This window comes from Strix uralensis, chromosome 39 (genome assembly GCF_047716275.1).
Source record: "Strix uralensis isolate ZFMK-TIS-50842 chromosome 39, bStrUra1, whole genome shotgun sequence".
In the NCBI taxonomy this organism is placed as follows: Eukaryota; Metazoa; Chordata; class Aves; order Strigiformes; family Strigidae; genus Strix; species Strix uralensis.
Window position 1 is genome coordinate 890790 of NC_134010.1, and position 12541 is coordinate 903330.

Below are 12541 nucleotides of genomic sequence, written 5' to 3' on the forward strand. Positions count from 1 at the left end.
ACTTGTTCAAAGCATTTGACACTGTCCTGCACGACATCCTTGTCTCTAAATTGGAGAGACATGGATTTGACAGGTGGACCACTCGGTCGATAAGGAATTGGCTGGATGGTCACACTCAAAGAGTTAGGATCAACAGCTCTGTGACCGAGTGGAGAGCGGTGACGAGTGGTGTCCTCAGGGATCGGTGTTGGGTCTGGTGCTGTTAAACATCTTTGCTGGTGACATGGACAGTGGGATCGAGTGCACCCTCGGAAGGTTTGCCGACGACACCGAGCTGTGTGGTGCAGTTGACACGCTGGAAGGAAGGGATGTGCCATCCAGAGGGACCTGGACAGGCTTGAGAAGTGGGCCCATGAGAACTGCATGGAGTTCAACAACACCAAGTGCAAGGTCCTGCACATGCGTTGGGGCAATCCCATGCACAAATACAGTCTGGGTGAGGAGTGGATGGAGAGCAGCCCCCAGGAGAAAGACTTGGGGGTATTAGTGGATGGAAAACTGACTATGAGCCAACAATGTGCGCTCGCAGCCCAGAAAGCCAACTGTGTCCTGTGCTGCATCAAGAGAAGTGTGGCCAGCAGGTCGAGGGAGGGGATTCTCCCCCTCTGCTCTGCTCTCATGAGACCCCACCTGCAGTGCTGTGTCCAGCTCTGGGGCACCAACATCAGGAGGACATCAAAGCGGGTCACAAAGATGATCAGGGACTGGAGCACCTCCCTTATGAGGACAAGCTGAGAGAGTTCAAGATGTTCAGCCTAGAGAAGAGAAGGCTCTGGGGAGACCTTATAACAGCCTTCCAGTACTTAAAGGGGCTACAGGAAAGATGAGGAGGGACTCTTTATCAGGGACTGTACTGATAGGGTGAGGACTAACAGTTTTAAACTGAAAGAGGGGAGATTTCATTTAGATATAAGGAAGAAATTCTTTACTATGAGGGTAGTGAGACACTAAACAGGTTGCCCAGAGAAGTGGTGGCTGCCCGCTCCTTGGAAGTGTTCAAGGCCAGGTTGGATGGGACTTTGAGCAACCTGGTCTAGTGGAAGGTGTTCCTGCCCAGGGCAGAGGGGGTGGAACTAGATTATCTTTAAGGTCCCCTCCAACCCAAACCATTCTAGGGTTCTATGATTGCCATCATGGGGTTGCTCTCATTGAGGTTGTCATAGGTGGGAGCATACCAGTGTCTCTCTTTGTCTTCTCCAAGAGCACTGGCATTCCCTTCCTGCCTCTTCCCAGACACCTGCCTCTCCCTTCGATGCTGGGATAATGGGGCTGATGCTCAACAACTGGAAGGTAAGGAAGCCTAACAGCTGGGTTCCCTTGCTAGAAATTGAAGAATTGAAAGGGGAATCAGAAAAGAGACAGCAATTTTCAGTCTGTGGAGACGCCTCCTTTCAAGTGTTAGAGCAAGATATCCTTTCAAGGAAGATCTTATGGACAACTCCCCAGGGAAGTGGGCTACTGCGGATGAAGGTGTCCAGTACCTGAGAGAATTAGCAGTGCTGGAAGTCATCTATGGTAATCCAGATAAGATGTCCTGTGCACACGGGCCATGTGGAGGAAGGTGATTAAAGGTGCGCCATCCTCATATTCTGCCAGCTTGGCCGTGATGTACTACCCAGAAATGGATGCGGGAGAAGGGCTAAGATGTACACCAACTGCGGAGGCAGTCTCTTCCTGGCTTCAGAAAGTTGAAGAGAGTCTTGGTACCTCCTCATCTCTACGGGCAAGCACCCTGGATGTCAGGAGCACCCCAAGAAAGCAGTTCTCTTCCACCCCGGTCAGAGGGAAAGGGAAACCCAGGCGCGTGACATGTGGCGAACTTTGGTTCTTCCTGCGTGACCAGGGGGAGGATATGAGGAAGTGGGATGGTCACCCCACCTTCAAGTTGGAAGCTCGTGTACATGAATTGTGAGGAAAGACCCCTGCCAAGAAGAAGACATCCAAGAAGGTTGTTAATGTAACTGGTGTAAAACCACAAGAAAGTAATCAGCGATTTCCCAGATACAGGTAGACTGAGATCACCTGCCTTGGCCCTGATGAAGGAGTTTCTGGCCTGGCACAGCAACGGTCAGACAGTGAATACTCCGACCAAGGACAGGAATAGAGGGCCCCTGCCTCCAGCCAGGAGGAGGAAACGGATGAGCGGGTGTATTGGACAGTGTGGATTCGGTGGCCTGGCACATCAAATCCACAGAAGTACCAGGCTTTAATTGACACCGGGGCACAGTGTACATTAATGCCATCAAGTTATAGAGGGGCAGAACCTATCTGGATCTCAGGAGTGACAGGCGGATGTCAAGAACTCTCAGTACTGGAGGCCGAGCTTAGCTTGACCGGGGACAAGTGGGAAAAACATCCCATTGTAACTGGCCCAGAAGCCCCTTGTATCTTGGACATTGACTACCTCAAGAGGGGGTATTTCAAAGACCCAAAAGGATACCGATGGGCTTTTGGTGTGGCCAGTGTGAACACAGAGAAGGTCAAACAGTTGTCTAATCTGCCTGGCCTCTCAGAAGATCCTTTTGTTGTAGGACTGTTGCGAGTTTAAGAACAACAGGTGCCAATTGCTATGAGCACCGTGCACCGACGGCAGTATCACACAAACTGAGACTCTCTGGCTTCCATCCAAGAACTGATTCGTCAACTGGAGACCCAAGGTGTCATCAGTAAGACACATTCACCTTTTAATAGCCCAATATGGCCAGTGCGAAAGTCTGACGGAGGGTGGAGGTTGACAGTAGACTATCGTGGCCTGAACGAAGTGACGCCACCACTGAGTGCTGCTGTACCAGATATGTTAGAGCTCCAATATGAACTGGAGTCAAAGGCAGCCAAGTGGTACGCCACAATCAACATTGCCAATGCAATCTTTTCATTTCCTTTGGCAGAAGAGTACAGGCCACAGTTTGCTTTCATGTGGAGGAGTGTCCAATATAACTCGAATCAACTGCCCCAGGGGTGGAAGCACAGCCCCAGTATTTGTCATGGACTAATTCAAACTGCACTGGAAAAGGGTGATGCCCCTGAACAGCTACAGTACATCGATGACATCATTGTGTGGGGTAACAAGGCAGAAGAAGTGTTCAAGAAAGGACAAAGAGTAATTTCTCAATTCTACTGAGAGCTGGGTTTGCCATAAGGAAAAGCAAGGTCAAGGGACCAGCACAAGAGATTCAGTTCTTGGGAATAAAATGGCAAGATGGACGCCGTCATGTGCCTATGGATGTTGTCAACAAGATAGCAGCTATGTCTCCACCAACCAACAAGAAGGAAACACAAGCTTTCTTAGGACTTGTGGGATTTTGGAGGATGCATATTCCAGGTTACAGTCAGCTGGTGATCCCTCTCTATCAAGTAACCCGAAAGAAGAACAATTTTGAGTGGGGTCTTGAGCAACAACAAGCCTTTGAGCACATCAAACAGGAGACAGCTCGGGTGGTAGCTCTTGGGCCTCTTTGGACAGAACCAGCTGTGCAAAATGTACTTTACACATCAACTGGGGAGCATGGCCTCGCATGGAGCCTCTGGCAGAAGATACCAGGTGAAACTTGAGGTCGACCATTAGGATTTTGGAGCCGGGGATATCGAGGATCAGAAGCCCACTATAGTCAAACTGAAAAGGAGATACTAGCAGCATATGAGGGGATTCGAGCTGCTTCAGAAGTTGTTGGTACAGAAGCACAGCTCCTCTTGGGACCGCGATTGCCTGTATTACATTGGATGTTCAAAGGAAACATCCCTTCTATGCACCATGCAACCAGTGCTACCTGGAGTAAATGGGTAGTGTTAATCACACAACGAGCTCGACTGGGAAAACCCAACCGTCCAGGAATCCTGGAAGAGATCATGGACTGGCCAGAAGGTAGAGATTTTGGAGCATTGCCTGAGGAGGTGGCTCGTGCCCAAGAGGCACCACCATATAACGAGGTACGAGAAGATGAAAGGCGTTATGCGCTGTTTACTGATGGATCCTGTTGTGTGGTAGGAAACCATTGGACATGGAAAGCTGCTGTGTGGAGTCCCACAAGACAAGTCATTGAGGCCACTGAAGGAGAGGGCGAGTCAAGTCAGTTTGCAGAAGTAAAAGCGATCCGACTAGCCCTAAAGATTGCTGAACGAGAAAAGTGGCCAGTACTGTATCTCTACACTGACTCCTGGATGGTGGCTAACGCCCTGTGGGGGTGGCTACAGGAGTGGAAGAAGACCAATTGGCAGCACAGAGGTAAACCCATCTGGGCTGCTGCATTGTGGCAGGATATTGCTGCCCAAGTGGAAAACATGGCTCTAAAGGTACATCATGTAGATGCTCATGTGCCCAAAGGCCATGCCACCGAAGAACATCAAAACAATGAGCAAGTAGACAAGGCTGCTAAAATTGAAGTAGCTTGGCTGGACCTGGAGTGGGAGCACAAGGGTGAGCTATTTGTAGCTCGATGGGCACATGAAACATCCGGGCATCTGGGAGAGATGCAATGTACAGATGGGCTCGTGATCGAGGGGTGGACCTGACCATGGAGGCCATCTCACAGGGCACTCATGAATGCGAAACATGTGCTGCAATCAAGCGAGCCACACGAGTAAAGTCTCCCTGGAACAGAGGGCGATGGCGGAGTTTTTGGTATGGTGAGGCCTGGCAAATTGACTATATTGGACCACTGTCACAAACACTCCAAGGCAAGCGCTACATACTCACCATGGTGGAAGCAACTACTGGTTGGCTCGAAACGTACCCTGTAAATCATGCCACTGCCCGAAATACCATCTTAGGTCTTGAAAGGCAAATTTTATGGTGACATGGTACTCCTGAAAGAATCGAATCAGACAATGGAACCCATTTTCGAAATAATGTTATAAACTCCCGGGCAAAGAAACATGACATTGAGTGGGTGTATCACATCCCTTATTACCCACAAGCATCTGGAAAGATTGAAAGATACAGAATCACAGAATCACAGAATTGTCTAGGTTGGAAAAGACCTTGAAGATCATCCAGTTCAACAATTGACCTAACATTGACAGTTCCCAACTATACCATATCCCTCAGCGCTATGTTGACCCTACTCCTAAACACCTCCAGGGATGGGGATTCCACCACCTCCCTGGGCAGCCCAATCCAACACCTAACAATCCATTCTGTAAAGAAATGTTTCCTAATATCCAGTCTAAACCTTCCCTGGCGCAACCTAAGGCCATTCCCTCTTGTTCTATTGCTTATTACTTGATTAAAGAGACTCATCCCCAGCTCTCTGCAACCTCCTTTCAGGTAGTTGTAGAGGGCGATGAGGTCTCACCTCAGCCTCCTCTTCTCCAGACTAAACCCACCCAGTTCCCTCAGCCGCTCCTCGTATGACCTGTGCTCCAGACCCTGCACCAGTTTCGTTGCCCTTCTTTGGACACGCTCAAGTGATTCAATGTCCTTTTTGTAGTGAGGGGCCCAAAACTGAACCCAGTCATCGAGGTGCGGCCTCACCAGTGCCGAGTACAGGGGAAAGATCACTTCCCTCTCCCTGCTGGCCACGTTATTGCTGATGCAAGCAAGGATGCCATTAGCCGCCTTGGCCACCTGGGCACAGGTCCAAACCCCCCTGCCACAGGCAGAGATATCTTTCACTAGATCAGGTTTCTCAAAGTCCCGTCCAACCTGGCCTTAAACACTGCAGGAAGGATTTGTTTCACTGGCAGGAGAAGGGGAGAAGTTTACCTCCTCTCATCTACATCAGCAAATGACCCATCCAGCACCTAATATCAGATTTTTAACTGCTAACTCATAGATTCAAGATACCACAATGTGGTTCTCATAAAAGGACATTTACTGCAAGCAGAAATTCCAGCAGTATGTGACCATAGACCTCTGTGTTCCTGGCTGAATGGGTTACAGAGCAGATGGAGTTCATCTGAATGTTTATATCTGAGTAATGGGATGCTCTACCTGGACAAAATTTCCAGCATTTTAATAGTATTTATTTAAACACTGATGTTTCCGTTAGTGTTCAGGAGCCCCAGGCCTGGGCCTGCGCTAGCTGACAAGAGAATAGAGAGAGAATGCCTGTTTGTCACAGAGCTCACAATGTCTTTCAAATCAAAAGATGAATCTTTGGTGTCTTCCTAATTACAACAGGAGCTAACAAGCTGTTCTTTGAAAGGCAGTTCTTGGGGAATTTTCACAAAATAAATTATAGTGAAAGATGCTTCATTTTCTCCGATCCTTTGGAAATGTTACCATAGTTCTACACCTTCCCGTTTTCACTTCCCACTTTTCTACTCCACAGTTTTCTCACGGCACTCTTCACCTCCTTATTTCTTAGCGTGTAGATGAGTGGGTTCAGCATGGGTATGATGACAGTGTAAAACACTGCCGCGCTCTTGTCCTCCAACACATTTAGATGGGCGTATGTAGATGAATGTGCAAAGCACAGAATCACCACAGTGATGTGGGACCCACAGGTGGAGAGGGCCTTGTGCCACCCTTCAGCTATTTGACTTCAAGGAAACCAGGATGACAATGGAGGACATGACCAGGATGAAGAAACAGCTCAGAGTTATCATTCCACTGTTGGCAACAACAATGATGCCCACAGTGTAGGTGTCGGTACAGGCCAGTTGTAGTAGAGGGCGGACGTCACAGAAGTAGTGGTCAGTTTTGTTAGGGCCACAGAAAGGGAGCTGAGAGGTTAGAAGAGTTTGCACTATGGAGCGCACAAAGCCTCCTACCCACGAGCCAATCACCATCTGGTCACACACGCGCCTGATCATGAGGGTAGTGTAGTGGAGAAGTCTGCAGATGGCCACGTAGCGATCGTAGGCCATCACTGTGAGGATGAAGAACTCTGTGCAGACAAAGAAATGCACCCCAAACAGCTGTGCTATGCAACCCACAAAGGAGATGGTTTTATTTTCAGCAAGGAAGTCAGCAATCATTTTGGGAGCTGTGATGGAAGAGTAACAGATATCTAGAAAGGCCAGGTAGCAGAGGAAGAAATACATGGGGGAGTTCAGACACTGACTGCTAATTACAGTGATAACAATGAGCAGATTCCCTGCCACAGTAATCATATAGAAGAACAGAAACATCACAAAATGTATTTTCTGTGCTCCTTGGTTCTCTGAGAGGCCCAGAAGAATGAATTCCTTCACACTGCTTGCATTCTCCATGTTACTCAGTTGGGTGGCGATATGCAATGCACAGCCTAGGCACATGGAAAAATAAAGACAAATGATTCATCAGGTTTTTTCATTCTTAAAAATGAATTCTTTATCAGAAGTGCATGCACACTAAGAAATAGACAGGATTAGTATTAAGTTTATGAAGTGGTTTTTTTGCTGGTTTTTACTTTAGAGTTTCACCAAAAATAGGCACCTCTTAGAAACAAACTATCTGTATGGGATTCATCCTAGTATCAAAACATTCCCAGGCAACTGCTGTTAAAATGACCGTGGCAAGTCCTGCCCAATAAAAACACAAGCAGTTCTCCCTGTTTGTGAAGGTCATCTGAGCACTTCTGTGGAATGATTCAGTTAATTCAAATTATCTAGTGCCTATTTAAATTTACGGCAAAATCTCTTGTGCAAGCAAAAACTGGTCAAACATCCACAGGAAACACGGAAATGGAGAAAACCCAAAATTGCTCTCAAAGCCACAAAGTAAAGCCTAGAGAGGAAGATGGGAAAGTTAGGGACTTTTCCTGTGCTTACAGTTGTACTAACAGTAGGTAAAAGGTATTCAAGAAGGGGAGTAAAATTTACATGGATAATTCCTTTTCTGATATATCTCCAAGAAGAAAAGATCAGTAAGAACAATGTGACATCGATTTCTACCTAGTCTTACCAAGCTGTGATCCTCTCCATCCCTCCTCTTTTCACTTAGCACTGACATAGTTTTCTACAGAAAACAAAGGACAAAATGTGTGCATATTTATGGCTGGGCAGTAGTCAGAGGAAGAGAAACAGCTGGGCTCCATCTAGGCCAGGGCAGAACTGGAAGCAAACCCCTCCAGTCTCGGTGTCATGTTTAGGCAATCAGTGGTTCAGAAAGGAGTGACCAAGAGATAAATGATCAAGGAAAACTATATTCCTGAATAACGGCAGATGGGAAACTCCTGATGGAAATGGGAAACAAGGTGTATACTTTTAAAAAGATTGTAAAGATATGACCCACTCACCACAAGACAGCTCTACTGTGTGTCCCTCTTGGTAAGGCCCCCGTCACCATCACCAAACTGCATTTTACAGTATATTCACCTGCCTCATTCCATCTCATTGCCTTACGTCATGTAGGCACCTATATCTGAGCCAGTCGTGCACTCTTTTTTCTGCCTTTGCAGGGCAACTCATGACCAGCCTAAGGTGTGTACTTAAGGTGTCTAAGATGTGATGAATTACCTTCTGGAGATGCCTCTTTCTTTCTGTTGACTCCAAGAGAATGACTAGAATGACTAATTCAGGGGAAGATTCCCACAGAGGAATACTTCTAAAAGTATCTTTTCAGGGAGAGACTATAGGTATGCGATATAATGCAATCAATTGCAAAATAAAATAAATACAGTGTGGAAGGTTAACTTTCAAAAAGGATGGGTAATTGCACCATCTCCTTGCTCCTAAGGAGGAATGCTTCCCTAAAATCTCAGGTGGTTTATGGGAAACAAAACAACAAAATACCCTAATCTGGGGCTACAGAACTAGCTCTGCATGCTTCCAACCAAAGATAGCCATAGACAATTGATAACTTCAGTGAAAATTTCTTTTTGTATTTTCACACTTGTCCAAGAAGGGAAACAAAAGAGGAAAGTAAATCAGGAAAAGAGGAAAGGAAACAAGAAAAGAAAAGAAATGAAATAAGAAAGGATCTCGAGAACCTGGGAAACTTACCTCCTCTGTGTTTGGAGATCTAAATTTTTCTGTAAGAGCTGTATGATTTTATCTCCCCAACACCTGTCTTCCCTGGTAGGAATATGTTAGAGCACAGACTCTTTAAAGAACATAGAATACCTTCTGGAAATCTTCCAACACTTGCTTAGGAGGTGCCTTTTACTATATAATCCCGTCTAATTTCATTTCTTGCATCACAAGTGTATCTTGGTATTTTCTGCCTGTGTGAGAACTGCTTTGGTGGGCTGTCTGGGTAGTGTGGCCTGGCCTGGGTGCACGGAAGGATGCATTCACAACCCAGCAGCAGAAAGAAGACTGAGAAGAAAACTGCTTTGGTAGCACTCTTTAACCCTCTCCAAGGAAATCTCCCACCGCAAGGGCTCTTGGGGCTGGAGGAGGGAGGTGTGGAGGCTTACTGAAGGGAAGGCATGAAAGGAAGGGGCAAAGGAGGAGAAAATAACTCTCTCCTGACTGAAAAGTTTGAGCAAACATATATTAAAGAAATAGCCATCAGTCAGTGATGATGATATTCTGAAGGTATTTCAGGATTTCTCCAGTAGAAATAACAGCCAATGGATTAGCTGAATATTAAACTGGACAAGCATTTGCAATGACCTAGTCCAGTTAACCCTTTCCAGAGTCTTCCAGTAAGCCATGATTTAGGGTTTTCCCAAGAGTGGAGGCCCATTAGATCCACGGCTTTGGCTTTATAGCATTGTGAGTAATAAAACAATACATTTAAATCTTTGTGTATCCCAAAAACAAAACACATAAACCACAAATCTTTTTAAAAAAGTCAGAGAGATTTCTATTAGTAAGGAGAGCGGTGCCATGCTCTGGGGCTGGCAGTTACCTGTCACAATAGTCTTGTAAAGGGCAAGTCAGGCACACTTCTATCCGTGGTGCTTATGACTGAGCTTTCACAAAGACAGGAGATGCCCTGCGTTACCTCTTGATGGCCCTTCAAGTCCTCTCTTGCATGAAATTTCATCACTGGCAACCCAATGAATAAAGCCTCTTGTAAGAACTTGCACGTTTTAGCAAAGGTCAGCAAATTACAGAATGAGTAAAAAACATCCTGCTTTTACAAATGGGAGAACCGAGGGAGGAAGTCAGCTATTTTATGCTGTGGAAGTCAGCTGAGGTGAGTCTTCGTCACTCTAGGCTTTCCTATGGAAAGAAATACAACTCTCCAGAATTTGATTCACCTGATCTACCTCAGACCTGATTTTAGGATGGGATTAGGTCTGAAATAGACGTTTAGATGTTGAACAAAATTGCTTAGGGCAGACAAAGGCTGCGTCAAAGAGTTGCAGTCAATGGCTCAATGTCCAAATGGAAACCAGCAACAAGTGGTGTCCCTCAAGGGTCCATGCTGGGACCAATACTATTTAATATCTTCATCATTTATATAGACAGTGGGATCGAGTGCACCCTCAGCAGGTTTGCAGATGACACCCAGCTGAGTGGTGCAGTTGATACACCTGAGGAAGGGATGTGCCATCCAGAAGGACCTTGACAGGTGTAAGGAGTGGGCCCATGAGAACCTCATGAAGTTCAGCAAGGCCAAGTGCAAGTTCCTGCACATGGGTTGAGGCAACCCCCACTATCAGTACAGATCGGAGGATGAAGGGATTGAGAGCAGCCCTGCAGACAAGGACTTGGGGATACTGGTGGATGAAAAATTGAACATGAGCCGGCAATGTGCGCTTGCAGCCCAGAAAGCCAGTCATATCCTGGGGTTCATCAAAAGAAGCATGGCCAGCAGGTCAAGGGAGGTGATTCTCCCCTTCTACTCCACTCTGGTGAGTCCCCACCTGGAATACTGCATCCAGCTCTGGGGTCCTCAGTACAAGACAGATACGGACCTGTTAGAGCGGGTCCACAGGAGGGCCATGAAAAAGATCAGAGGGCTGGAACAGCTCTCCTATGGAGAAAGGTTGAGAGGCTTCAGCCTGAAGAAGAGAAGCCCCCTCAAGACCTTCTTGTGGCCTTTCAAAATTACATAAGAAAGACAGAGAAAGGTTTTTCAACAGGGCCTGTAGTGATAGGACAAGGAGCAACAGTTTTAAACTGGAAGAGAGTAGATTTAGATTGGACACGAGGAAGACATTGTTTATGATGAGGGTGGTGAGACACTGCAACAGGTTGCCCAGAGTATTCAAGGCCAGGTTGGATGGGGCTTTGAGCAAACTGATCTAGTGAAAGATGCCCCTACCTATGACAGGGAGGGTTGGACTAGATAATCTTTAAAGGTCACTTCCAACCCAAACCATCCTATGATTCTGTGCAATCTTGCTGTCAAGAAGAGCCTCGTCTTTCTTAACTTAAAGCTTCTGCAGCCAAAGTTGAATCTATGAAATCAAACAGAATAAAGCAAATGGAGATGCTATTTCATGCATCAGCTCAACTCATCACTGCTCTGAAGTCTACTGAGTATTTTTAGCTTCTGACTTACGGGTGTCAATTGTTTCATCCACAACCCATTACTTTGGTTCACTGACATTTCTTGAAATTTAGAATGGCCAAATAACAAGCAAGGCAATGTAGGCATCTCCCGACGCAGAATGCCAGCGATCCATGCAGTGGAAATGAAAACCCCCAAATTAATGAGGATGTTAAATACTGCTCTAAGTGAAAATAGTCTTCTAACTTAAATATCATTCACCCTGTAGCCTGGAGTCCTGGCCAGATTCACAAGCGGTCGCAGTAGTCACTATAGGAAACAGAGTATTGGGTAAGAAAGTAAAAACAGTCTTACAGTCTTTGGGAAAGGAAGAGGAACAGCAAATGACAGAAGCAGCTAAAGGTGAACCAGCAGGTATCTAGCCTGCTAAGCTGTTTGGGCCAGATCTGCCAGTTTCTGTATCCACTGACTCACATGGCAGCAATTTGGCTAGCATCATAGTCATCTCCTTTTGTCTCCCTGTCCAAACGGACTAGCAGAAGGGACTTAATTCACCAGCCCAAATCAAGAGTTGCTGGTATCTCCTGTTGCAAAACAGTTTCCTAGAAGGATGTGCTTACTACCAGGAAAGGAGAAAGGTGTTTTCTCCATTTTCACTCCACTGACCGTGACAGGTGGGTCTGGACACCATGGTGGTGGCAGCTCATGCACACAGAGGGACTGTACATGGTGAGAAGATGAGTGAGGTGTTGTGGGTAGGTAGTAAATGCTGGCAAGGGGCTGTCTTGATAGAGACATGAGGTGTGGATTTGATGGTGGGCAGGATGGGGCTGAGGCACTCTTTGGGGGGCAAGTTGTGAAACTGGAAGTGGAAGGCACAAGGCTGGAGGCTGTCTTGAGGGATTTTGGGAAACCTCAAGTGCCTGAGGTGTGGGGAAGGACTGTGCTGAAAGACAGCATGAAGTGGCAGGTAATACTGTGGGGCGTGAAGTTACATCAGAAGAGCTCCTGCCATCAGAACGGGCATTGTTTATTGAAGGCAGCACAAGCAGAGGTTGTGGGGTCCCAGCGCTGTCACTCCCCCACACACCCCCCCCCAGTTGCCCCACACACTGTGTGCCTGCTCCCCCCAACATCCCCTGCAGGGGTTTGGGGGGGGGGTCCCACTGATGCCAACCCCCCATCCCTGCACCCCCAACCCCTCGAGGACACCTCCCAATGCCCCCCACAACCCTTCCCCTCAGATTTGGGGACCCTGTTGTCACCCAT

The 12541-nt window shown here is 47.0% G+C and overlaps 1 pseudogene; it reads right to left on the reverse strand.

Moving 5' to 3' along the window:
- Positions 1-6227: 6227 nt before the first annotated feature.
- On the reverse strand, positions 6228-7152 carry LOC141937281 (olfactory receptor 4S2-like; annotated as a pseudogene).
- Between the last annotated feature and the right edge of the window lie 5389 nt (positions 7153-12541).